The sequence below is a fragment of the Ranitomeya variabilis genome, chromosome 4 (assembly GCF_051348905.1).
Source record: "Ranitomeya variabilis isolate aRanVar5 chromosome 4, aRanVar5.hap1, whole genome shotgun sequence".
NCBI classification, from domain to species: Eukaryota; Metazoa; Chordata; class Amphibia; order Anura; family Dendrobatidae; genus Ranitomeya; species Ranitomeya variabilis.
This window is the reverse complement of record NC_135235.1, coordinates 639,308,294-639,334,488: the sequence shown is the minus strand read 5'-3', so window position 1 is coordinate 639,334,488 and position 26,195 is coordinate 639,308,294. Positions and strand designations below refer to the sequence as shown.

The 26,195-nt window shown below is 43.8% G+C and overlaps 1 protein-coding gene across 1 annotated transcript in view; it reads left to right on the top strand.

The window, feature by feature from the left end:
- The window catches only part of LOC143768156 (uncharacterized), a 50,304-nt gene that overhangs the window by 7,032 nt on the left and 17,077 nt on the right, over nt 1-26,195 (top strand). The gene's annotated exons all lie outside the window — the stretch shown is intronic.

The following is a 26,195-nucleotide window of genomic DNA, read 5'->3' as shown; positions in this document are numbered from 1 at the left end:
AATAGCTGGTTTTTGATAATTCTGCCTCACAAAAATCGGAATAAAAAGCGATCAAAAAATGTCATGTGCCTGAAAATGTTACCAATAAAAACGTCAACTCGTCCCGCAAAAAACAAGACCTCACATGACTGTGGACTCAAATATGGAAAAATTATAGCTCTCAAAATGTGGTAACGCAAAAAATATTTTTTGCAATAAAAAGCGTCTTTCAGTGTGTGACGGCTGCCAATCATAAAAATCCGCTAAATAACCCGCTATAAAAGTAAATCAAACCCCCCTTCATCACCCCCTTAGTTAGGGAAAAATAAAAAAAATGTATTTATTTCCATTTTCCCATTAGGGTTAGGGCTAGGGTTAGGGCTAGGGTTAGGGTTATTGCTAGGGTTAGGGCTAGGGTTATTGCTAGGGTTAGGGCTAGGGTTATTGCTAGGGCTAGGGTTGGGGCTAGGGTTAAGGCTACAGTTAGGGTTGGGGCTAAAGATAGGGTTAGGGTTTGGATTACATTTACGGTTGGGAATAGGGTTGGGATTAGGGTTAGGGGTGTGTCAGGGTTAGGGGTGTGGTTAGGGTTACCGTTGGGATTAGGGTAAGGGGTGTGTTTGGATTAGGGTTTCAGTTATAATTGGGGGGTTTCCACTGTTTAGGCACATCAGGGGCTCTCCAAACGGGACATGGCATCCGATCTCAATTCTGCGTTGAAAAAGTAAAACAGTGCTCCTTCCCTTCAGAGCTCTCCCGTGTACCCAAACAGGAGTTTACCCCAACATATGGGGTATCGGCGTACTCAGGACAAATTGGACAACATCTTTTGGGTCCAATTTCTCCTGTTACCCTTGGGAAAATACAAAACTGGGGGCTAAAAAATAAGTTTTGTGGGAAAAAAAAGATTTTTTATTTTTACGGCTCTGCGTTGTAAACTGTAGTGAAACACTTGGGGGTTCAAAGTTTTCACAACACATCTAGATAAGTTCCTTGGGGGGTCTAATTTCCAATATGGAGTCACTTGTGGGGGGTTTCTACTGTTTAGGTACATCAGGGGCTCTGCAAATGCAACGTGACGCCTGCAGACCAATCCATCTAAGTCTGCATTCCAAACGGCGCTCCTTCCCTTCCGAGCTCTGCCATGCGCCCAAACAGTGGTTTACCCCCACATATGGGGTATCAGCGTACATAGGACAAATTGGACAACAACTTTTGGGGTCCAATTTATCCTGTTACCCTTGTGAAAATACAAAACTGGGGGCTAAAAAATCATTTTTGTGAAAAAAAAATTAATTTTTATTTTCACGGCTCTGCGTTATAAACTGTAGTGAAACACTTGCGGGTTCAAAGCTCTCAAAACACATCTAGATAAGTTCCTTAGGGGGTCTACTTTCCAAAATGGTGTCACTTGTGGGGGGTTTTAATGTTTAGGCACATCAGGGGCTCTCCAAACGCGACATGGCGTCCCATCTTAATTCCAGTCAATTTTGCATTGAAAAGTAAAATAGCGCTCCTTCCCTTCCGAGCTCTGCTATGCGCCCAAACAGTGGTTTACCCCCACATATGGGGTATCGTCGTACTCAGGACAAATTGCACAACAACTTTTGTGGTCTAATTTCTTTTCTTACCCTTGGGAAAATAAAAAAATGGGGGCGAAAAGATCATTTTTGTGAAAAAATATGATTTTTTATTTTTACGGCCCTGCATTATAAACTTCTGTGAAGCACTTGTTGGGTCAAAGTGCTCAACACACATCTAGATAAGTTCTTTAAGGGGGTCTACTTTCCAAAATGGTGTCACTTGTGGGGGGTTTCAATGTTTAGGCACATCAGGGGCTCTCCAAATGCAACATGGCGTCCCATCTCAATTCCAGTCAATTTTGCATTGAAAAGTCAAATGGCGCTCCTTCCCTTCCGAGCTCTGCCCTGCGCCCAAACAGTGGTTTACCCCCACATATGGGGTATCAGCGTACTCAGGACAAATTGTACAACAACTTTTGGGGTCCATTTTCTCCTGTTACCATTGGTAAAATAAAACAAATTGGAGCTGAAATAAATTTTGTGTGAAAAAAAGTTAAATGTTCATTTTTATTTAAACATTCCAAAAATTCCTGTGAAACACCTGAAGGGTTAATAAATTTCTTGAATGTGGTTTTGAGCACCTTGAGGGGTGCAGTTTTTAGAATGGTGTCACACTTGGGTATTTTCTGTCATATAGACCCCTCAAAATGACTTCAAATGAGATGTGGTCCCTAAAAAAAAATGGTGTTGTAAAAATGAGAAATTTCGGGTCAACTTTTAACCCTTATAACTCCCTAACAAAAAAAAAATTTGGTTCCAAAATTGTGCTGATGTAAAGTAGACATGTGGGAAATGTTACTTATTAAGTATTTCGCGTGACATATGTCTGTGATTTAAGGGCATAAAAATTCAAAGTTGGAAAATTGCGAAATTTTCAAAATTTTCACCAAATATCCGTTTTTTTCACAAATAAACGCAAGTTATATCGAAGAAATTTTACCACTATCATGAAGTACAATATGACACGAGAAAACAATGTCAGAATCGCCAAGATCCGTTGAAGCGTTCCAGAGTTATAACCTCATAAAGGGACAGTGGTCAGAATTGTAAAAATTGGCCTGGTCATTAACGTGCAAACCACTCTTGGGGGTGAAGGGGTTAATAAGGTTAGAGGGGTTTCTTGGTGTAGCAGTTGGGAGGTTTGACTTGCTATAATATGGGGGGCCGGGGTTGGGAGAGATGTCTCCTGTGACTAGGAGAAGGAGGATAGAAAGAGTGAGCAGATGGTTAAGTGATTTGTGAGAGCGTCTCGTGTGTTGGATGGTGGCACTGAGTGGATCTGCACTATTTAGCAATGTGAACAGAGTGTAAGTGCTATACATAGGAGAGGAAAGGACAGAGGGGCCGATATGAATGGAGTGTAAAGAATTAATGCGAGGGCGGTGAATGTGAGTGAATGCAGCAGCCAGGATATAGATTATAGAAATGAATATGGTGAATATTTGTTGTGTTCCAAATATACAGGGAATAGATTTATTTAATTGTCTTACCTGTCTCTTGCCATGTCTAATTGCCATGTTATAACTGCCAGTACTTTGATGAAATGTACTTCGATTAAATGCCTCCCCAGGCTATGTCTGAATATATAGGAGGCTAGTTCTTAGCTTTTTTTTTCTCTCATTAGCAATCAATCAGACTAAGTTGAGACAGCAGGACACAATAAATGTAGTGAAAAGATAAACAAATGTCCAGGCCTACATAGATCATAAACCATTTTGAGAAGTTAGTTCACCTCATAGCATAAGAGGACAAAGAGAGTAAGTTGTAATAACTAAATACCAATATCTATGCAGTTAAGATGAATAACATTTGCGAATTCATGCAGGAATTGTGTGCAGTAGCTAGAATTATATACCATTAGAATATATTGCAGGAGATGAGACAGCAATCAGAGGTGGGAAGTTGTACCATTAGAATATATTGCAGGAGATGAGACAGCAATCAGAGGTGGGAAGTTGTACCATTAGAATATATTGCAGTGTAATATAAAATAAAGTGATCATTTTTCAGTCTGAAACCACATTAGAATGGGAATTTTGAGCACTTCACCTAGGCATGGTTGTCAGTGAAATTTTGAAAAACTCCTAACCTCTTTAGTTTTTCTTGTCAAAAGTATTAGTACTGAGAACATTATGATTGAGGAAAAAAAATGTAATAAAAGTGAATCCACAGGACATACATGATTTGTTGAGGAAGATATCAATAGTATCTGAGGCAGTGACCAGTGTTACATGTGAGAATTGCTGTTTGTTCCTCCTAGGATGCGCAAGGAGGCACATTGTGGCCATGGGAGTGCATTGAAGTCACAGGCGTAGCTGTGATTGCAATGACAAATAAAAGTGAGTATTAGGGTTGGACAAGCTATTTGTCAGATTTGAGAAAACCTGAGTTTTTGTTTTGAAACTGACTACAGGATGGTAGTGTGGCATTCCGTTTCCTTCCTGGCCTGGTTTTCTATGTGGCCGAAGGCTACATGTTCTTTGGGTAAAAGCCCTGCAGTAAAGGGTTTGGGTGTGTCAGGGTCAGAGTTAGTGTCAGTCTGGTGCAGAGCAGTCGGCTCTACAGAGCTCCACCTGTGTGAGGCAACACAGGCAAGCAGAGCCAAACAGCCAGGGGAGCTGAGATGCCTGGCACCCACAGCTAACACAGCAGTGCAGTCACCCACGCCAACTGATCTTGGAGTTGGACTGGAGTGTTTATTGGCTGCAAACTGGGAGGATATGGTTCCAGGCTGGGATCTGGAGGATATCGTGTACTGTGTAATGCTGTGAGTTGGACATTAACCCCTTCATGACCCAGCCTATTTTGACCTTAATGACCTGGCCATTTTTTGCAATTCTGACCAGTGTCCCTTTATGAGGTAATAACTCAGGAACGCTTCAATGCATCCTAGTGGTTCTGAGATTTTTTTTCGTGACATATTGGGCTTCATGTTAGTGGTAAATTTAGGTCGATAATTTTTGTGTTTATTTGTGAAAAAAATGGAAATTTGGCAAAAATGTTGAAAATTTTGCAATTTTCAAATTTTTAATTTTTATTCTGTTAAACCAGAGAGTAATGTGAGTTAATAAATAACATTACCCACATGTCTACTTTACATCAGCACAATTTTGGAAACAAAATTTTTTTGCTAGGAAGTTATAAGGGTTAAAATGTGACCAGCGATTTCTCATTTTTTACAGCAGTTTGAGGGGTCTATATGGCTGAAAATACCCAAAAGTGACACCATTCTAAAAACTGCACCCCTCAAGGTGCTCAAAACCACATTCAATAAGTTTATTTTTCCTTCAGGTGCTTCACAGCAGCAGAAGGACATGGAATGAAAAAATGAACATTTAACTTTTTAGTCACAAAAATGATCTTTTAGCAACAATTTTTTTATTTTCCCAAGGGTAAAAGGAGAAACTGGACCACGAAAGTTATTGTGCAATTTGTCCTGAGTATGCCAATAACCCATATGTGGGGGGGAACCACTGTTTGGGCGCACAACGAAGCTCGGAAGGGAAGGAGCGCCATTTGACTATTCTATTAAATAGTTTTTATCGTATAAAAGCGCCAAAACATAAAAAATGATATAAATGAGGTATCGCTGTAATCGTACTGACCCAAAGAACAAAACTGCTTTATCAATTTTACCAAACGTGGAACGATATAAACCCCCCCCCCAAAAAAAGAAATTGGATGAATAGCTGTTTTTTGGTCATTCTTCCTCACAAAAAATCTGAATAAAAAGCGATCAATAAAATTTCACGTGCCCGAAAATGTTACCAATAAAAACGTCAACTCGTCCTGCAAAAAATAAGACCTCACATGACTCTGTGGACCAAAATATGGAAAAATTATAGGTCTCAAAATGTGGAGACGCAAAAACTTTTTTGCTATAAAAAGCATCTTTTAGTGTGTGTGACAGCTGCCAATCATAAAAATCCGCTATAAAAAACGCTATAAAAGTAAATCAAACCCCCCTTCATCACCCCCTTAGTTAGGGAAAAATAATAAAATTAAAAAAAGTATTTATTTCCATTTTCCCGTTAGGGTTAGGGCTACGGTTACAGCTAGGGTTAGGGCTAGGGTTAGAGTTAGGGCTAAAGTTAGGGTTGGGGCTAAAGTTGAGGTTAAGGTTGGGGCTAAAGGTAGGGTTAGGGTTTGGATTACATTAACAGTTGGGATTAGGGTTGGGATTAGAGTTAGGGGTGTGTCAGGGTTAGGGGTGTGGTTAGGGTTACCATTGGGATTAGGGTTAGGGGCGTGTTTGGATTAGGGTTTCAGTTAGAATTGGGCAGTTTCCACTGTTTAGGCACATCAGGGGCTCTCCAAACACGACATGGCGTCCGATCTCAATTCCAGCCAATTCTGCTTTGAAAAAGTAAAACCGTGCTCCTTCCCTTCCGAGCTCTCCCGTGCACCCAAACAGGTGTTTACCCCAACATATGGGGTATCAGCGTACTCGGGATAAATTGGAGAACAACTTTTGGGGTCCAAGTTCTCTTGTTACCCTTGGGAAAATAAAAATTTGGGGGGCTAAAAATCATTTTTGTGGGGAAAAAAAATTTTTTTCTTTTCACGGCTCTGCGTTGTAAACTAGTGAAACACTTGGGGGTTCAAAGTTCTCACAACACATCTAGATAAGTTCCTTGGGGGTTCTAGTTTCCAATATGGGGTCACTTATGGGGGTTTCTACTGTTTGGGTACATCAGGGGCTCTGCAAATGCCACGTGACGCCTGCAGACGAATCCATCTAAGTCTGCATTCCAAATGGTGCTCCTTCCCCTCCGAGCTCTGCCATGTGCCCAAACAGTGGTTCCCCCCCACATATGGGGTATCGGCGTACTCAGCACAAATTGGGAAACAACTTTTGGGGTCCAATTTCTCCTGTTACCCTTGGGAAAATACAAAACTGGGGGCTTAAAAATAATTTTTGTGGGAAAAAAATTATTTTTTATTTTCACGGCTCCATGTTATAAACTGTAGTGAAACAGTTGGGGGTTCAAAGTTCTCACAACACATCTAGATAAGTTCCTTGGGAGGTCTAGTTTCCAATATGGGGTCACTTGGGGGGGGGGGGGGTTCTACTGTTTGGGTACATCAGGGGCTCTGCAAATGCATTGTGACGCCTGCAGACCAATCCAACTGAGGCCGGCGTCACACTGGCGAGTTTTACGGACGTATGAGCGCACAAAATACACCCGTAAAATATGCATAACACACGGCCCGATGATTCTCTATGGCCCAGCTCCTATCGGCCGTATTTTACGGATACGTGTTATACGGTCTTCTACGGCCGTACAAAATCGCAGCATGCTGCGTTTGTCACCGTATTGCGCAAAAAAATCACCAATGAAAGTCTATGGGGGCGAGAAAAATATGGATTACACACGGACCAGCAGTGTGACTTGCGAGAAATACGCAGCAGTGTAATATAGAAAAGCCGGTAATTCAATTGCCGGCTTTTAATTTCTCCTTCCCAAACCCGACAGGATATGAGACATGGTTTACATATAGTAAACCATCTCATATCCCCTTTTTTTTTGCATATTCCACACTACTAATGTTAGTAGTGTGTATGTGAAAAATTTGGGCACTGTAGCCTGTAAAATAAAGGGTTAAATCGCGGAAAAAATTGGCGTGGGCTCCCGCGCAATTTTCTCCACCAGAGTGGTAAAGCCAGTGACTGAGGGCAGATATTAATAGCCTAGAGAGGGTCCATGGTTATTGCCCCCCCCCCCCCCGGCTACAAACATCTGTCCCCAGCCACCCCAGAAAAGGCACATCTGGAAGATGCGCCTATTCTGGCACTGGATGTCCTCATATGAACTCGAGCGTGGGAACTTTTACCAGGCTCCAGTTCATGAGGACATCAAGCAGAGGGCGCCTCACCGCAACTCAAGGTAACTACAGATCATTCCCCTGCAATCCATTCATTCCCGGGGGTTTTACAGCCACGAGCACTGCTTTAGCACAGCTCCTGGCTGTAAAATGATTTAACCCTTTCAGATGGATTTTTTTCGTGGGATTTGACATGAGCGTCGGAAGGTATGAGATATTGTTGTTTTTTTATTTTTCCTTTGTTACGTGACCAGGGTCATCAGGTGGATTACCAGTATAATAAAATATTAAAACAACCTGTGTCTTTATTTCATTAAAATACTTGTAAAAAATGTGCCTATGTTTTATTAACCATTTCGTACTATTGGATTAATAATGGATAGGTGTCATAATTGATGCCTCTCCATTATTAATCTGGCTTAATGTCACCTTACAAAAGCAAGGTGACATTAACCCTTCATTACCCCATATCCCACCGCTGCACGGGAATGGGAAGAGAGTGGCCAAGTGCCAGAATAGGCGCATCTTCCAGATGTGCCTTTTCTGGGGTGGCTGGGGGCAGATGTTTGTAGCCAGGGGGGGCCAATAACCATGGACCCTCTCTAGGCTATTAATATCTGCCCTCAGTCACTGGCTTTACCACTCTGGTGGAGAAAATTGCGCGGGAGCCCACGCTAATTTTTTCCGCCATTAAACCCTTTATTTTACAAGCTAGAGTGCCCACATTTTGCACATACACACTAACATTAGTAGTGTGGAATATGCAAAAAAAAAAGGATATGAGATGGTTTACTGTATGTAAACCATGTCTCATATCATGACGGGTTTGGGAAGGAGAAATGAAAAGCCGGCAATTGAATTACCGGCTTTTCGCATATCTCGTGCTGAATTAAATATAAATACCGAATATATATATATATATATATATATATATATATATATATATATATATATATATATATATATATATATATATAATTAATGTCTCAATGACATATATATATATATATATATATATATATATATATATATATATATATATATATATATTACACATGCATACTGTATATATGTTTTAACAAACATTTGAGCACATAAATCCATTAGATGTCGGTTTTGCAAGCCTGCGAGAAAATATCGCAGTACGGATGCCATATGGATTACATACTCGGATGCCATGCGCAAAATACGCTGACACACCCTGCCTACGGATGACATACGGATCACTATTTTTGGAACATTTCTGCGTATTACGGCCGTAAAATACGGACCGTATTTTCATACGCTGAGTGTGACGCCGGCCTAAGTCTGCATTCCAAATGGCGCTCCTTCCCTTCCGAGCTCTGTCATGCGCCCAAACGGTGGTTCCCCCCACATATCGGGTATCAGCGTACTCAGGACAAATTGGACACCAACTTTTGGGGTCCAATTTATCCTGTTACTTTTGTGAAAATACAAAACTGGGGGCTAAAAAATCATTTTTGTGAAAAAAAAATAATTTTTATTTTCACGCCTCTGCGTTATAAACTGTAGTGAAACACTTGGGGGTTCAAAGCTCTCAAAACACATCTAGATAAGTTCCTTAGGGGGTCTACTTTCCAAAATGGTGCACTTGTGGGGGGGGGGGTTTAATGTTTAGGCACATCAGGGGCTCTCCAAGCGCGACAAGTCAAATGGCGCTCCTTCACTTCCAAGGTCTGCCATGCGCCCAAACAGTGGTTTACCCCCACATATGGGGTATCGGCGTACTCAGGACAAATTGCACAAAAACTTTTGTGGTCCAATTTCTTCTCTTGCCCTTGGGAAAATAAAAAATTGGGGGTGAAAAGATCATTTTTGTGAAAAAAATATGATTTTTTATTTTTACGGCTCTGCATTATAAACTTCTGTGAAGCACTTGTTGGGTCAAAGTGCTCACCACACATCTAGATAAGTTCATTAAGGGGTCTACTTTCCAAAATGGTGTCACTTGTGGGGTGTTTCAATGTTTAGGCACATTAGGGGCTCTCCAAACGCAACATGGCGTCCCATCTCAATTCCACTCAATTTTGCATTGAAAAGTCAAATGGCGCTCCTTCCCTTCCGAGCTCTGCCATGCGCCCAAACAGTGGTTTACTCCCACATATGGGGTATCAGCGTACTCAGAACAAATTGTACAACAACTTTTGGGGTCCATTTTCTCCTGTTACCCTTGGTAAAATAAAACAAATTGGAGCTGAAATAAATTTTGTGTGAAAAAAAGGTAAATGTTCATTTTTATTTAAACATTCCAAAAATTCCTGTGAAACACCTGAAGGGTTAATAAACTTCTTGAATGTGGTTTTGAGCACCTTGAGGGGTGCAGTTTTTAGAATGGTGTCACACTTGACTTGGGTATTTTCTATCATATAGACCCCTCAAAATGACTTAAAATGAGATGTGGTCCCTAAAAATAAAATGGTGTTGTAAAAATGAGAAATTTCTGGTCAACTTTTAACCCTTATGACTCCCTAACAAAAAAAAAAAAATTTGGTTCCAAAATTGTGCTGATGTAAAGTAGACATGTGGGAAATGTTACTTATTAAGTATTTTGTGTGACATATCTCTGTGATTTAATTGCATAAAAATTCAAATTTGGAAAATTGCGAAATTTTCAAGATTTTTGCCAAATTTCAGTTTTTTTTCACAAATAAACGCAAGTTAGATCGAAGAAATTTTACCACTAACATGAAGTACAATATGTCACGAGAAAACAATGTCAGAATCGCCAAGATCCTTGAAGCGTTCCAGAGTTGTAACCTCAAAAAGGGACAGTGGTCAGAATTGTAAAAATTGGCCCGGTCATTAACGTGCAATCCACCCTCGGGGCTTAAAGGGAGGGTGCCGTGATTTTAGTTTTTGTATTAATAATTATTGATTATACTAGACTGTGGCCCGATTCTAATGCATCGGGTATTCTAGAATATGCATGTCCCCGTAGTATATGGACAATGATGATTCCAGAATTCGCGGCAGACTGTGCCCGTCGCTGATTGGTCGAGGCAACCTTTATGACATCATCGTCGCCATGGCAACCATTATGACATCTACGTCGATACTGTGCCCGTCGCTGATTGGTCGAGGCGAATTCGCGGCAGACTGTGCCCGTCGCTGATTGGTCGAGGCAACCTTTATGACATCATCGTCGCCATTCTGTGCCCGTCGCTGATTCGTCGAGGCGAATTCGCGGCAGACTGTGCCCGTCGCTGATTGGTTGAGGCAACCTTTATGACATCATCGTCGCCATTCTGTGCCCGACGCTGATTGGTCGAGACCTGGCGGCCTCGACCAATCAGAGTCGCGGGATTTCCAGGACAGACAGACAGAAAGACAGACAGACAGAAAAACCCTTAGACAATTATATATATATATAGATAATCAATTATTTTTAATACAAAAGTAAATGTACTACTTTCATACTTTTTTATTTATTCACGTTTACTTTTACCACTGGAGGCCGCCATTTTCATTAGTGTGGGTGTAAGTGTCTGGGCACGACACTTGCACACCTCACTTACGGCAGCCATGGGCATAGGTGCCAACAGTCGGGCTCCCACCGCATCTTTCATGGAGGCCACTCCTCCTGCCCCTCAGCTGTGACTCGGGCACGCCCACTGAGCTGCTACGTCACAGCTGTGAGAGGAGATCGCGGCCATTTTGTTTATTTTCCTCTGTCATCGCACACACAGCTTAGTGCGTGCGATGGCAGAGCAGCCAGGGAGAAGCTGCTGCTGGGAAGCGAGGGGCCGAGGTGAGTATCTGCAGCGAGGAGCGGTGATTGCAGCCTGTACTTAGTATTACAGTACAGGCTTCAATCACTGCTCACTGCCGACCTGTTCAGAGCACAGCAGGGAGATCGTCACACTGCTCTGCCCTGCACAGGATTCAGCACTTCCTGGGAGAGGAGGGAAGGTAAGTACAGGGTTTTTATTTTCTTATGCATATACCACTGCTGCCTGCCCCTATATACCACCTACCACTGCTACCTGCCTCTATATACCACTGCTACCTGCCCCTATATACCTCTGCTGCCTGCCCCTATATACCACTGCTACCTGCCCCTATATACCTCTGCTGCCTGCCTCTATATACCTCTGCTGCCTGCCCCTATATACCTCTGCTGCCTGCCCCTATATACCACTGCTGCCTGCCCCTATATACCACTGCTACCTGCCCCTATATACCACTGCTACCTGCCTCTATATACCACTGCTGCCTGCCTCCATATACCACCTACCACTGCTACCTGCCTCTATATACCACTGCTACCTGCCCCTATATACCACTGCTACCTGCCCCTATATACCTCTGCTACCTGCCTCTATATACCACTGCTACCTGCCCCTATATACCTCTGCTGCCTGCCCCTATATACCACTGCTGCCTGCCCCTATATACCACTGCTACCTGCCCCTATATACCACTGCTACCTGCCCCTATATACCACTGCTACCTGCCTCTATATACCACCTACCACTGCTACCTGCCCCTATATACCACTGCTACCAGCCCCTATATACCACCTACCACTGCTGCCTGCCCCAATATACCACTGCTGCCTGCCCCAATATACCACCTACCACTGCTACCTGCCTCTATATACCACTGCTACCTGCCTCTATATACCACTGCTACCTGCCCCTATATACTACTGCTACCTGCCTCTATATACCACTGCTACCTGCCCCTATATACCACTGCTACCTGCCCCTATATACCACTGCTGCCTGCCTCTATATACCACCTACCACTGCTACCTGCCCCTATATACCACTGCTACCAGCCCCTATATACCACCTACCACTGCTGCCTGCCCCAATATACCACTGCTGCCTGCCCCAATATACCACCTACCACTGCTACCTGCCTCTATATACCACTGCTACCTGCCTCTATATACCACCTACCAGTGCTACCTGCCTCTATATGCCACTGCTACCTGCCTCTATATACCACTGCTACCTGCCTCTGTATACCACTGCTACCTGGCTCTGTATACCACTGCTAGCTGCCTCTATATACCACTGCTAGCTGCCTCTATATACCACTGCTAGCTGCCTCTATATACCACTGCTAGCTGCCTCTATATACCACTGCTAGCTGCCTCTATATACCACTTCTACCTGCCTCTATATACCCCTGATACCTGCCTCTATATACCCCTGCTTCATGCCTCTATATACCCCTGCTACCAGCCTCTATATACTACTGCTAGCTGCCTCTGTATACCACTGCTACCTGCCTCTGTACACCACTGCTACCTGCCTCTGTACACCACTGCTACCTTCATCTGTATACCAGTGCTACCTGCCTCTATATACCACTATCTACTTCTATATACCACTGCTACCTGCCTCTATATACACCTACCACTGCTACCTCTGTCCTGTGTAGCTAATCTAGTCCTGTGTAGCTAATCTAGTCCTGTGTAGCTAATCTAGTCCTGTGTAGCTAATCTAGTCCTGTGTACTGTGTCCTCAGCAGTCAGTATCACACAGGACAGGATTAGATACACGGCTCAGCAGTTGGTATCACACAGGACAGGATTAGATACACGGCTCAGCAGTCGGTATCACAGGACAGGATTAGATACACGGCTCAGCAGTCGGTATCACACAGGACAGGATTAGATACACGGCTCAGCAGTCGGTATCACACAGGACAGGATTAGATACACGGCTCAGCAGTTGGTATCACACAGGACAGGATTAGATACACGGCTCAGCAGTCGGTATCACACAGGACAGGGTTAGATACACGGCTCAGCAGTCGGTATCACACAGGACAGGATTAGATACACGGCTCAGCAGACTGTATCACACAGGACAGGATTAGATACGCGGCTCAGCAGACTGTATCACACAGGACAGGATTAGATACACGGTTTTGCAGACTATCACACAGGACAGGATTAGATACACGTCTCAGCAGTCGGTATCACACAGGACAGGATTAGATACACAGCTCAGCAGACTGTATCACACAGGACAGGATTAGATACACGGCTCAGCAGTCAGTATCTAATCCTCTCCTATGCACTCCTCTCCCCCCTGCGTCTCTTTCCCCATTGTGGTTTATTATTTTTGTTGTGGGAGATGAGGGAGTCGAGGATTATGCATTCGGTATGGTTTAAAAAAGATTAATAAAGGACTTTATTCTGGCCGAGTCTTTATTTACAATACAACTATAGGATTAGTAATGGATGGGTGCCTTATAGACGCCTCTCCATTAGTAAGCCATGGGCTTGATGTCACCGGACAATATGAAGGTGACATTAACCCCACAAATATGAACCCCACTTGCTACCGCTACAGGGCAAGTGGAAATTGCCAGGCAAAGCGCCAGAAAAGGTGCATGTAAAAGGCGGCTGAGAGCTGATGTTTTTAGCCTGGGGGGGGGGGCAATATCCATGGCCCCTTCCTAGGCTATTAATGTCAGCCCGCAGCTGTCTGCATAGTATTTGATGGTTATTAATTATAGGGGGCCCCACGTCTTTTTTTTGGGGGGTGTCCCCCATTTTAATAGCCAGTAAAGGCTAAGTATACAGTTGGGAGCGTGTGAGTGTGAGCACACCCTCCCCCCCATAGATCAGTACACTGCTCTCCTGAAATACTCTGTGCACCTGTCACCCTGCTCCTTCCACCATACGTCTCTGACCTCCCTAGATCAGCACAATACCATATGGATCACGTATAATGCCGCTATATATATTTACTAGCTGTACTACCCGGCTTCGCCCGGGTTAATGACTGCTGTTAGCAAAATAGAATGTGTTAACAAAAATTTATTCTGCACACAAAAACCACAAAACAAATAGATAGAAATGTAATTATTAAAAGGCAAAAACTAAGCAAATAGAAGCATTTCACAACATATATTAGCTTTGTTATACTGAGAATGTCTTTGTTGCCTATATTAACCAATCAGAGCTCAGGTTAATTAACTGTAGCAAAATAGAAGCTGAGCTGTGATTGGTTGCTATTGGCAGCCTGATAAATCCCCAGCCAACAGGAAGCCCTCCCCCCTGGCAGTATATATTAGCTCACACATACACATAATAGACAGGTCATGTGACTGACAGCTGCCGTATTTCCTATATGGTACATTTGTTGCTCTTGTAGTTTGCTTATTAATCAGATTTTTATTTTTGAAGGACAATACCAGACTTGTGTGTGTTTTAGGGCGAGTTTTATGTGTCAAGTTGTGTGTGTTGAGTTGCGTGTGGCGACATGCATGTAGCGACTTTTGTGAGATGAGTTTTGTGTGGCGACATGCGTGTAGCAACATTTTGTGTGTTGAGTTGCATGTGACAGGTTAGTGTAGCAAGTTGTGTGCAGCAAGATTTGTGCATGGCGAGTTTTGCGCGTGGCGAGTTTTATGTGTGGTGCATTTTGAGTATGTGCAAGTTTTGTGTGAGGCAACTTTTGCATGTGGTGCAACTTTTGTACATGTGGCAATTTTTCTGTGTGTGCAAGTTTTGCATGAGGTGAGTTTTCCATGAGGTGAGTTTTGCACGTGTGGCGAGTTTTGCGTGAGCCTAGTTTTGCATATGGCGAGTTTTGCATGTAGCGAGTTTTGAGTGGTGACTTTTGTGTTTCGACTTTTATGTGGCGAGGTTGGTGTGTGTGTGTGGTGAAATGTGTGCTGAGGGTGGTATATGTGTTCAAGCACGTGGTAGTGTGTGGCGCATTTTGTGTTTGTGTTCATATCCCCGTGTGTGGTGAGTATCCCATGTCGGGGCCCCACCTTAGCAACTGTACGGTATATACTCTTTGTCGCCATCGCTCTCATTCTTTAAGTCCTCATTGTTCACATCTGGCAGCTGTCAATTTTCCTCCAACACTTTTCCCTTCACTTTTTCCCCATTATGTAGATAGGAGCAAAATTGTTTGGTGAATTGGAACGCGCGGGGTTAAAATTTCACCTCACAACATAGCCTATGACGCTCTCGGGGTCCAGACGTGTGACTGTGCAAAATTTTGTGGCTGTAGCTGCGACGGTACAGATGCCAATCCCGGACATACACACATACATACATACACACATTCAGCTTTATATATTAGATATACCTGTATGTAATCTCCTGTATATAGTATATACCTGTGTGTCATCTCACCTATATATAGTATATATCTGTGTGTCATCTCCTGTATATAGTATATACCTGTATGTCATCTCCTCCTATACATAGCATATACCTGTGTCATCTCCTCCTGTATATACTATATACCTGTAGGTAATCTGCTCCTGTATATAGTATATACCTGTGTGTCATCTCCTCCTGTATATAGTATATACCTGTATGTCATCTCCTCCTGTATGTAGTATGTACCTGTATGTCATCTCCTCCTCTATATAGTATATACCTGTGTGTCATCTCTCCTGTATATAGTATATATCTGTGTGTCATCTCCTCCTGTATATAGTATATACCTGTGTGTCATCTCCCCTGTAAATAGTATATACCTGTGTGTCATCTCCTGTATATAGTATATAGCTGTATGCCATCTCCTCCTGTATTAGCCCTCGTTCACACGTTATTTGGTCAGTATTTTTACCTCAGTATTTGTAAGCTAAAATGGCAGCCTGATAAATCCCCAGCCAACAGTAAGCCCACCCCCTGGCAGTATATATTAGCTCACACATACACATAATAGACTGGTCATGTGACTGACAGCTGCCGGATTCCTATATGGTACATTTGTTGCTCTTGTAGTTTGTCTGCTTATTAATCAGATTTTTATTTTTGAAGGATACCAGACTTGTGTGTGTTTTAGGGCGAGTTTCGTGTGTCAAGTTGTGTGTGTTGAGTTGCGTGTGGCGACATGCATGTAGGGACTTTTGTGAGATGAGTTTTGTGTGGCGACATGCGTGTAGCAACTTTTTGTGTGTCGAGTTGCATGTGACAGGTTAGTGTAGCAAGTTGTGTGCAGCAAGTTTTGCGCATGGCGAGTTTTGCGCGTGGCGAGTTTTATGTGTGGTGCCTTTTGAGTATGTGCAAGTTTTGTGTGAGGCAACTTTTGCATGTGTTGCAACTTTTGTGCATGTGGCAATTTTTCTGCGTGTGGCAATTTTTCTGCGTGTGCAAGTTTTGCGTGTGGCGAGTTTTGCACGTGTGGCGAGTTTTGCATGTGGAGAGTTTTGCGCGTGGCGAGTTTTGAGCGGCGACTTTTGTGTTTCTACTTTTATGTGGCGAGGTTGGTGTATGTGTGGTGAAATGTGCACTGAGGGTGGTATATGTGTTCGAGCACGTGGTAGTGTGTGGCGCATTTTGTGTGTGTGTTCATATCCCCGTGGTGGTGTGATTATCCCATGTTGGGGCCCCACCTTAGCAACTGTACAGTATATACTCTTTGGTGCCATCGCTGTCATTCTTTAAGTCCCCCTTGTTCACATCTGGCAGCTGTTAATTTGCCTCCAACACTTTTCCTTTCATTTTTTCCCCATTATGTAGATAGGGGCAAAATTGTTTGGTGACTTGGAAAGCGCGGGGTTAAAATTTCACCTCACAATATAGCTTTGACGCTCTCAGGGTCCAGACGTGTGACTGTGCAAAATTTTGTGCCTGTAGCTGCGACGCCTCCAACACTTTTCCTTTCACTTTTTCCCCATTATGTAGATAGGGGCAAAATTGTTTGGTGAATTGGAAAGCGCGGGGTTAAAATTTCACCTCACAACATAGCCTATGACGCTCTCGGGGTCCAGACGTGTGACTGTGCAAAATTTTGTGGCTGTAGCTGCTACGGTTCAGATGCCAATCCCGGACATACATACATACATACATACATACACACACACACACATTCAGCTTTATATATTAGATCACATAATACTCCCATAAAGACCACACATTATGCCGAGATATTATAATATATATATATATATATATATATATATATATATATATATATATATATATATATATATATATACAGCACAAAAAAAAAATTGAAAAAAAAAAAAGGGCTTTAATGCCTGAACGGCGTGGCGACGTTTCGGATATCTTTATCCTTTTTCATTTCAACAGTGGTTGGGAAGACGCTGCACTACAGTTTGGTAATATAAGATGCTGTTCCGATTTTGAACTATATATATATATATATATATATATATATATATATATATATATATATATATATATATATATATTTTATCACACATTATGCCGCCAAGTATTGTGTGATCTATGTGACGGTATTTAATGTGATCTATATGGCGGTATTATGTTTGATCAGTGTTGTGGAATGATGTAAAAACTATATGACGCTGGTATATGAGAACTACATTGTGGGATTATGTGTGATCTATGTGACGGTATTAAATGTGATCTATATGGCGGTATTATGTTTGATCAGTGTTGTGGAATGATGTAAAAACTATATGACGCTGGTATATGAGAACTATATTGTGGGATTATGTGTGATCTATGTGGCAGTACTAGGTGAGAATTATATGGCGGTATTATGTGAGAACTGTATGACAGTATTGTGTGATCTGTTATGACCCCAATGGCAGAGGGCCTCAGGAATAAGTACCAAGTCTGCAAACACAAAAAACCAGCTCATAGGGCAGTGGTAACTGGGCTGACCATATATCTAATCCTAGCACCACAAATAGAAGTAGCCGGGGAACGTGCCTACGTTGATTCTAGACGTCTCGCGCCAGCCGGAGAACTAACTAACCCTAGAAGGGAAAAGAAAGACCTTTCTTGCCTCCAGAGAAAAGACCCCAAAAGTTGGATACAAGCCCCCAACAAATAATAACGGTGAGGTAAGAGGAAAAGACAAACATAAGAATGAGCTAGGTATTTAGCAAAGAGAGGCCCACAAGCTAATAGCAGAATATAGTAAGATGACTTACAGTGGGGCAAAAAAGTATTTAGTCAGTCAGCAATAGTGCAAGTTCCACCACTTAAAAAGATGAGAGGCGTCTGTAATTTACATCATAGGTAGACCTCAACTATGGGAGACAAACTGAGACAAAAAAATTCAGAAAATCACATTGTCTTTTTTTATCATTTTATTTGCATATTATGGTGGAAAATAAGTATTTGGTCAGAAACAAAATTTCATCTCAATACTTTGTAATATATCCTTTGTTGGCAATGACAAAGGTCAAACGTTTTCTGTAAGTCTTCACAAGGTTGCCACACACTGTTGTTGGTATGTTGGCCTATTCCTCCATGCAGATCTCCTCTAGAGCAGTGATGTTTTGGGCTTTTCGCTTGGCAACACGGACTTTCAACTCCCTCCAAAGGTTTTCTATAGGGTTGAGATCTGGAGACTGGCTAGGCCACTCCAGGAACTTGAAATGCTTCTTACGAAGCCACTCCTTCGTTGCCCTGGCGGTGTGCTTTGGATCATTGTCATGTTGAAAGACCCAGCCACGTTTCATCTTCAATGCCCTTGCTGATGGAAGGAGGTTTGCACTCAAAATCTCACGATACATGGCCCTATTCATTCTTTCATGTACCCGGATCAGTCGTCCTGGCCCCTTTGCAGAGAAACAGCCCCAAAGCATGATGTTTCCACCATCATGCTTTACAGTAGGTATGGTGTTTGATGGATGCAACTCAGTATTCTTTTTCCTCCAAACACGACAAGTTGTGTTTCTACCAAACAGTTCCAGTTTGGTTTCATCAGACCATAGGACATTCTCCCAAAACTCCTCTGGATCATCCAAATGCTCTCTAGCAAACTTCAGACGGGCCCGGACATGTACTGGCTTAAGCAGTGGGACACGTCTGGCACTGCAGGATCTGAGTCCATGGTGGCGTAGTGTGTTACTTATGGTAGGCCTTGTTACATTGATCCCAGCTCTCTGCAGTTCATTCACTAGGTCCCCCCGCGTGGTTCTGGGATTTTTCCTCACCGTTCTTGTGATCATTCTGACCCCACGGGGTGGGATTTTGTGTGGAGCCCCAGATCGAGGGAGATTATCAGTGGTCTTGAATGTCTTCCATTTTCTAATTATTGCTCCCACTGTTGATTTCTTCACTCCAAGCTGGTTGGCTATTGCAGATTCAGTCTTCCCAGCCTGGTGCAGGGCTACAATTTTGTTTCTGGTGTCCTTTGACAGCTCTTTGGTCTTCACCATAGTGGAGTTTGGAGTCAGACTGTTTGAGGGTGTGCACAGGTGTCTTTTTATACTGATAAGTTTAAACAGGTGCCATTACTACAGGTAATGAGTGGAGGAAAGAGGAGACTCTTAAAGAAGAAGTTACAGGTCTGTGAGAGCCAGAAATCTTGATTGTTTGTTTCTGACCAAATACTTATTTTCCACCATAATATGCAAATAAAATGATAAAAAAACAGACAATGTGATTTTCTGGATTTTTTTGTCTGTTTGTCTCCCATAGTTGAGGTCTACCTATGATGTAAATTACAGACGCCTCTCATCTTTTTAAGTGGTGGAACTTGCACTATTGCTGACTGACTAAATACTTTTTTGCCCCACTGTATATGGTCAGCAAAAACCCTATTAAAATATCCACGCTGGATATTCAAGAACCCCCGAACCGTCTAACGGCCGGGGGGAGAACACCAGCCCCCTAGAGCTTCCAGCAAGGTCAGAAATCACATTTAGTACAAGCTGGACAAAAATAGAAGCAAGCAAGTAACTCAAAAAACAAAGAAGCAAGACTTAGCTTAATTTTGCAAGAGCCAGGACCAGCAGACAGGAGCAACAGAAGGATCTGATTACAACGATGCCAGGCACTGGACTAAGGATCCAGGAAGTTAATATAGCGACACCCCTGGACTAACGACCCAGGTGAGTGCCAAACAGAAAAAAGACAATCCCAGAGTCATACCACTAGTGACCACAAGAGGGAGCCAAAAAGTCTAATTCACAACAGTGATCTATTTGATAGTATTGTTTGTGATGTATATGGCGGTATTGTGTGATCTATATGGCGGTATTATGTGAGAACACTATGGCAGTATTATCTTCAGAAAGCAGACCCATTCTATGGTGGTTCTGGCTGAGCACCTGCACGCGGGTCTGGGGTAATAGAGGGGGCAGCATGACCTCCAGTTAGGTGCAGTCAGGGGAAGGCTGGTGAGGCAGCTGAAGAGAGGGGTCTCATTTTTATCGTTACTATATGGCTATATTTCCTTCCCAGCGTCACCCCGGACTGCGCCTGTCGTCTCACTTTCACACATCGCCAGGACAGGATGGAGAAGACAGGATGTGAGGAGGGGAATGGGGTCTTTGCAGGCAAAGTCTGGATCAGACCAGGCCATCAATCTGCAGAAATGTTTCCTGGATTTCTGTGGAGGAGACGGTCTATCCATGTGTATAAAAGACAGCGCTCTATGTACAATTCCTGGCTGCTCCACGCACTGAACATGGTGCCCCCCCATAGGCCAGCACACTGCTCTCCTGAAATACTCTGTGCTGCTGTCACCCTGCTCCCTCCACCATATATCTCCCAGAATCCTTGCTGCCTGCCATCCTCGGTGACTGTCTACTTGTCAGTATAAGGCTGCGGTCACACCTTCAGTATTTGGTCAGTATTTTACATCAGTATTTGTAAGCCAAAACCAGGAGTGGGTGATAAATGCAGAAGTGGTGACGTGTTTCTGTTATACTTTTCCTCTAATTGTTCCACTCCTGGGTTTGGCTTACAAATACTGAGGTAAAATACTGACCAAATACTGCTAGTGTGATGACAGCCTTACTCTGCAGTCACCAACAAAATGGCTGCTCACTGGGTTCCTGAATATTATCCGCTCTTATCCCTTAGCAAACACACAGAAGGGAAGGAGAGGAGACATCACACACGACAGCAGACTCCACCCATAATTACTGCAGTGCTGTAATGTGAGCTAGTTGTACACTAGGTTTTTCTGAAATTTCAGCAGCTGCTCCCCCTAGTGTTTAAAAGTGGAAATTCCAAAACTTTTCAAATTATTTTTCATATTTTACTAAATTATAAACAAATGATAATATTTTTTAAGAAAATTTAAACATTAATTCTTTACATTTTTACAATTGCTGTAAAAAATTTTTTTTGATGGCACCTTCCCTTTAAGGGGTTAAAGAGGCACAACGACGCTGCAAAATCAGTACCCGGGTAAGGAAGTACTGCTCTCTCCCCTTGCATTTTCCCCCCTGTACTTAAGGGCACATGACCAGTATTCCCTGGTTTTAAAGGCACATGACCAGTATTCCCTGGTCTTAAAGGCACATGACCAGTATTCCCTGGTCTTAAAGGCACATGACCAGTATTCCCTGGTCTTAAAGGCTCATGACCAATGTTCCCTAATCTTAAAGTCACATGACCAGAATTCCCTTGTCTTAAAGTCCGAAACCTGTCACCCCAAATGAGCTCAGGAGCCCTTCGCCGCTGATCCCAGCGTATCCCAGAATACCTAGTTCCCCTGAGTGGGCTTCGTCACTGACCACAATCCATGGCTTCTCTGACCAAGAGATTGAACCCCTCCGTCAACCCTCTGTGACTCGGAGTGCTTGCAGGACCGATATAGATGGTCCCTCTCCTACATGGAAGCCATCGGCTAGTATGGGCCGCAAGTATTCTAGAAACGTAAAGGCATCTAGAAATGTACAGGCGTCTAGAAAACAGAAGCTTCATTTGCTGATCTCCCTCACCAATGATTTGCTGAGGACAAGACTCTGAATATGGATCGGATATTGCCTTGGATCTCGACTCGCCAGACGTTCAGAAAAGGATGGATTCAACTATTTATATCATCAACCATTCTCCCTAGGTATCCTTTTTCAGCCAATATGCAAACACGTGGGGTGTCCTATCCACGTATACCCCCTATGACGTGGGATGCTGTTATGGTTCTCAATGGCAAGAGAACATAGCCCAGCAAACATAAGTACTAGCTCTTGGAAGGATGGAAACTAAACTGACCATGAACTAAACCTGCCGCACAACTAACAGTAGCCGGGTAGCGTTGCCTACGTTTTTTATCCCTAGACGCCCAGCGCCGGCCGGAGGACTAACTAATCCTGGCAGAGGAAAATATAGTCCTGGCTCACCTCTAGAGAAATTTCCCCGAAAGGCAGACAGAGGCCCCCACATATATTGGCGGTGATTTTAGATGAAATGACAAACGTAGTATGAAAATAGGTTTAGCAAAATTGAGGTCCGCTTACTAGATAGCAGGAAGACAGAAAGGGCACTTTCATGGTCAGCTGAAAACCCTATCAAAATACCATCCTGAAATTACTTTAAGACTCTAGTATTAACTCATAACATCAGAGTGGCAATTTCAGATCACAAGAGCTTTCCAGACACAGAAACGAAACTACAGCTGTGAACTGGAACAAAATGCAAAAACAAACGAGGACTAAAGTCCAACTTAGCTGGGAGTTGTCTAGCAGCAGGAACATGCACAGAAAGGCTTCTGATTACAATGTTGACCGGCATGGAAGTGACAGAGGAGCAAGGTTAAATAGTGACTCCCACATCCTGATGGAAACAGGTGAACAGAGGGGATGATGCACACCAGTTCAATTCCACCAGTGGCCACCGGGGGAGCCCAAAATCCAATTTCACAACAGGATGCCATGCCTGGTCTGATTTTTAGGGGCGATGGGTCCTTTAAACGGCACCGATCTCCCCACACCATCAGCAGACAAGCACATGGAGTGTCGCCTCCATGTATCCTCTTCTGCAGCCAAGCCTAACGCAGGACAACCAGCCCTGTCCACCCGGGGATCTGAACTCTGTGGATGTACTGGGGCACCCTTTTTGGCAGCCGAGCACCCCACTCTGCATCCCCATTATTTAGCAGATGATGCAAGAAGGCGGACGATCCCTCTCCACTTCCCTGTTAAGAGAATGGTGGATCGAGGGTTCATCATTTTAACTCTGCGCCGTCAAAAGAGAGCAGCGATAGCAAGAGACGGCTTTTTCCTGACCTGCTGGATGCAGCCACGCATTCTGCAGCTTGGCAGATTAACCGAGTAGAATCTCCTGTGGTATACCTACCAGTATCCCTGCCCGATCGGTCATCAATTAAAAATACCAAGGACTGTCAAATAGAAAATCTGGTTCGGTCTGTCTTCCGGCCTCGGGTTCAGAGCTCTACCCTCCCTTAGCCACCGCATGGGTTGCTAGAGCAATGGTCTCCTGGTCGGAGACTTAAACTACTTTGATTCACAACAGTAACCTTTTCCCTTAGACAGTACAGCTGGCCAATCAAATTTCTTGAGCGGGAGTCTGTGGTTCATGCTTCTTGAATGCGGCTAGTTGCGCGGCGCTGTCAGCAGCAAATGCCGTTACACTCAGAAGGTCATTATAGCTCAGAGAATGGAAGCGTACTCTGCATTCAAAAAGCCTCTGAGATCACTCCCTTACCAGAGTGGTCGGTTATTCGGTGAGAAGTTGGGAGTGTTCCCCACGCAGGAACAAAGGATCGCATGTTTCCTATAGACCCAACCAGCAGTGGAAGGGTTGTCCAGGACAGTCTAGATCTAAGGGATCTTGGTTCCAAAAAGGGGACTGAAACGTAAGACCGATCCTGGACCTCAAACTTCTAACAAGCTTGACAAGGTCCTCCTTCTTCCGATGGAGTTCCTCCACTCAGCCATTACTTCATCGGAAAAAGGTGGAGTTTCTGGCATCCATTGACAATCGGTATGCTTACCTTCACATTCCTATTTTTCCCCTCTTCAAAAATTCCTTTGCTTTTCCATTCGCGAACAGCATTTAAGTCACAACCTTGCCCTTCGGCCTTGATACCACACCCAGAGTGTTCGCATGGGTCATGGCGGCTGTCATGTTCCTCTTGCAACCAGAGGCATGGTCGTCCTGCCCTATCTGGTCGACTTTCTAGCCGCTCTTCCAGGACTGCGCTGAGTCTTCCATATCACTTGCGATACCCTCTCTCACCTGGGCTGTCAGCTGAACTTAGACAAGTTTTTCTCATTTCCAACCCAGCAGATATCCTTTTCGAGGATGATCCTGGACACTTCCAGGAGGTTGGTAATTCTCCCTTGAGACAAGGCTGTGGCCCTTCAACAGGGAGCTTGCGCACTTGATCACTCATCCCCTCATTCCATTCAATTTGCTAGGAGGGTTCTGAGGAAAAATGGTGATGGCAATGGAGGCAGTTTCCTTTGCTCCTCGTTTTTTGCAGGATAAACAGGCTTTCAGAGTGCTGTCTCTGAGCTCCTTAATCATCCAGGGGAGATCCTTTCTCCCGATTCAATGGCTATTAGTGATTACCGATGCCAGTCTTCTCCCAATCATTCTTCTGGGGATCTGAACGGTATGGCTAGTCCTACAGCAGGTCCACTGCCTTCTGGTGGGTCACCCCATCCAAATTCAATCAAATAATGCCACGGCTGTGCCATACGTCAATCATCTAGCAAGTACCCACGGTCAAGCGCCATGGCCGAGGTACCTCACATTCTCTGATGGGCCGAGATCTATCATTCGGTGATCTCCGCACTACACATCCCAGGAGTAGAACTCTGGGCAGCAGACGACGTCAGGGTCCCGCCTCAAGTGAGTGGGAACTTCACCCGGAAGTCTTCCATCAGATCTGCCTTCACTGGAGCACTCCGGATGTAGATCGGATGGTGTCCAGACTGAACGCCAATGCACTCAAGTTCATGGTTCGGCCTCGAGATCCAAAAGCCATCGCAGTGCATGCTCTGGTTCTTCCGTGGTACCAGTTTCCATAACCCCTCTGCCACTACTTCCGAGAGCCTTTCGGAAGCTGGAAGGGCCCCAGTTATCCTGGGAGATCCGCACTGACCACATCAGGTTTTTTAGTTTGCGGAACTAGTTTTTTTCCGTCTTATTGGAACAAAATTGCAAGTAGGGATTTTCTCGCCGAGAGTTTTCACATGTGGTCCTTCCTTATCGCATATCGTCAGATCTTTGGGACCTTAGTGATCCTGGGAGTCTTACAGTATACTCCCTTTGATCCGGACAGACTTTACTATCAGGGAAGGTTGCCCTTTTTTCTCTGCGATCTTGTCATCCTGACGAAACTTTGGAGCTAGCCGTCTGTTCTTTCAGACTTTTTTTCTTATTACCATCAAGGCAAGGATGTCCTCAGGCCATCCTTGTCCCTTGTTACCAAGGTGGTATTGTATTCCCACTGTCATGAGGGCATCGTTCTTCCCTCATCTCTTTCAGCACCAGTCCACAAAACGAAATGGGTTCCCCATATTCTGGACGAAGTTAGTGCCCTGAGTAGGTACATATCGAGGACGGCGTCCTTCCGAAGGTTGGACACTTTTTATTTGGCCTTCCTGACAGTAAGAGGAAGTTTTCCTGATGGTTATGGGAAGGGTTTAACCATTTCGTTGGCCACGTTAGCCTGGTGGATTCGTTACACCATCCAGGAGTCCTTCCATGTTAGATGTCAGCCTATCTCCCTGTCTATCAAGGTTTCTTGGGTTCTAGGCACCAGGCGCCGGCAAAGCACGCCTGCAAGCTTGCGGGTTCGTCCAGTCCATATGCATTCTTGAAGCACTATAATTCCCTGACTTCTGCAGATGTGAGTCTGGGCAGGCGGACTCTGCAGGCCGTGGTGGCACACTTGTAAGTAGCGGTTACACAGGGCCTGATCTGATGTTGTCCCCACCCAGGGACTGCTTTGGAACGTCCCATGGTCTGTGTCCCCCAATGAAGCGAAGGAGAAATAGGGATTTTTGTGTACTCACCGTAAAATCTTTTTCTCCAAGCCATTCATTGGGGGACACAGCTCCCACCTGTTATCAGCTTGTGTTTGTTGTATAATTTGACATTCTATATTCTCATATGTTGTTATTGATCTGCTACTGCTTTTGCAATGA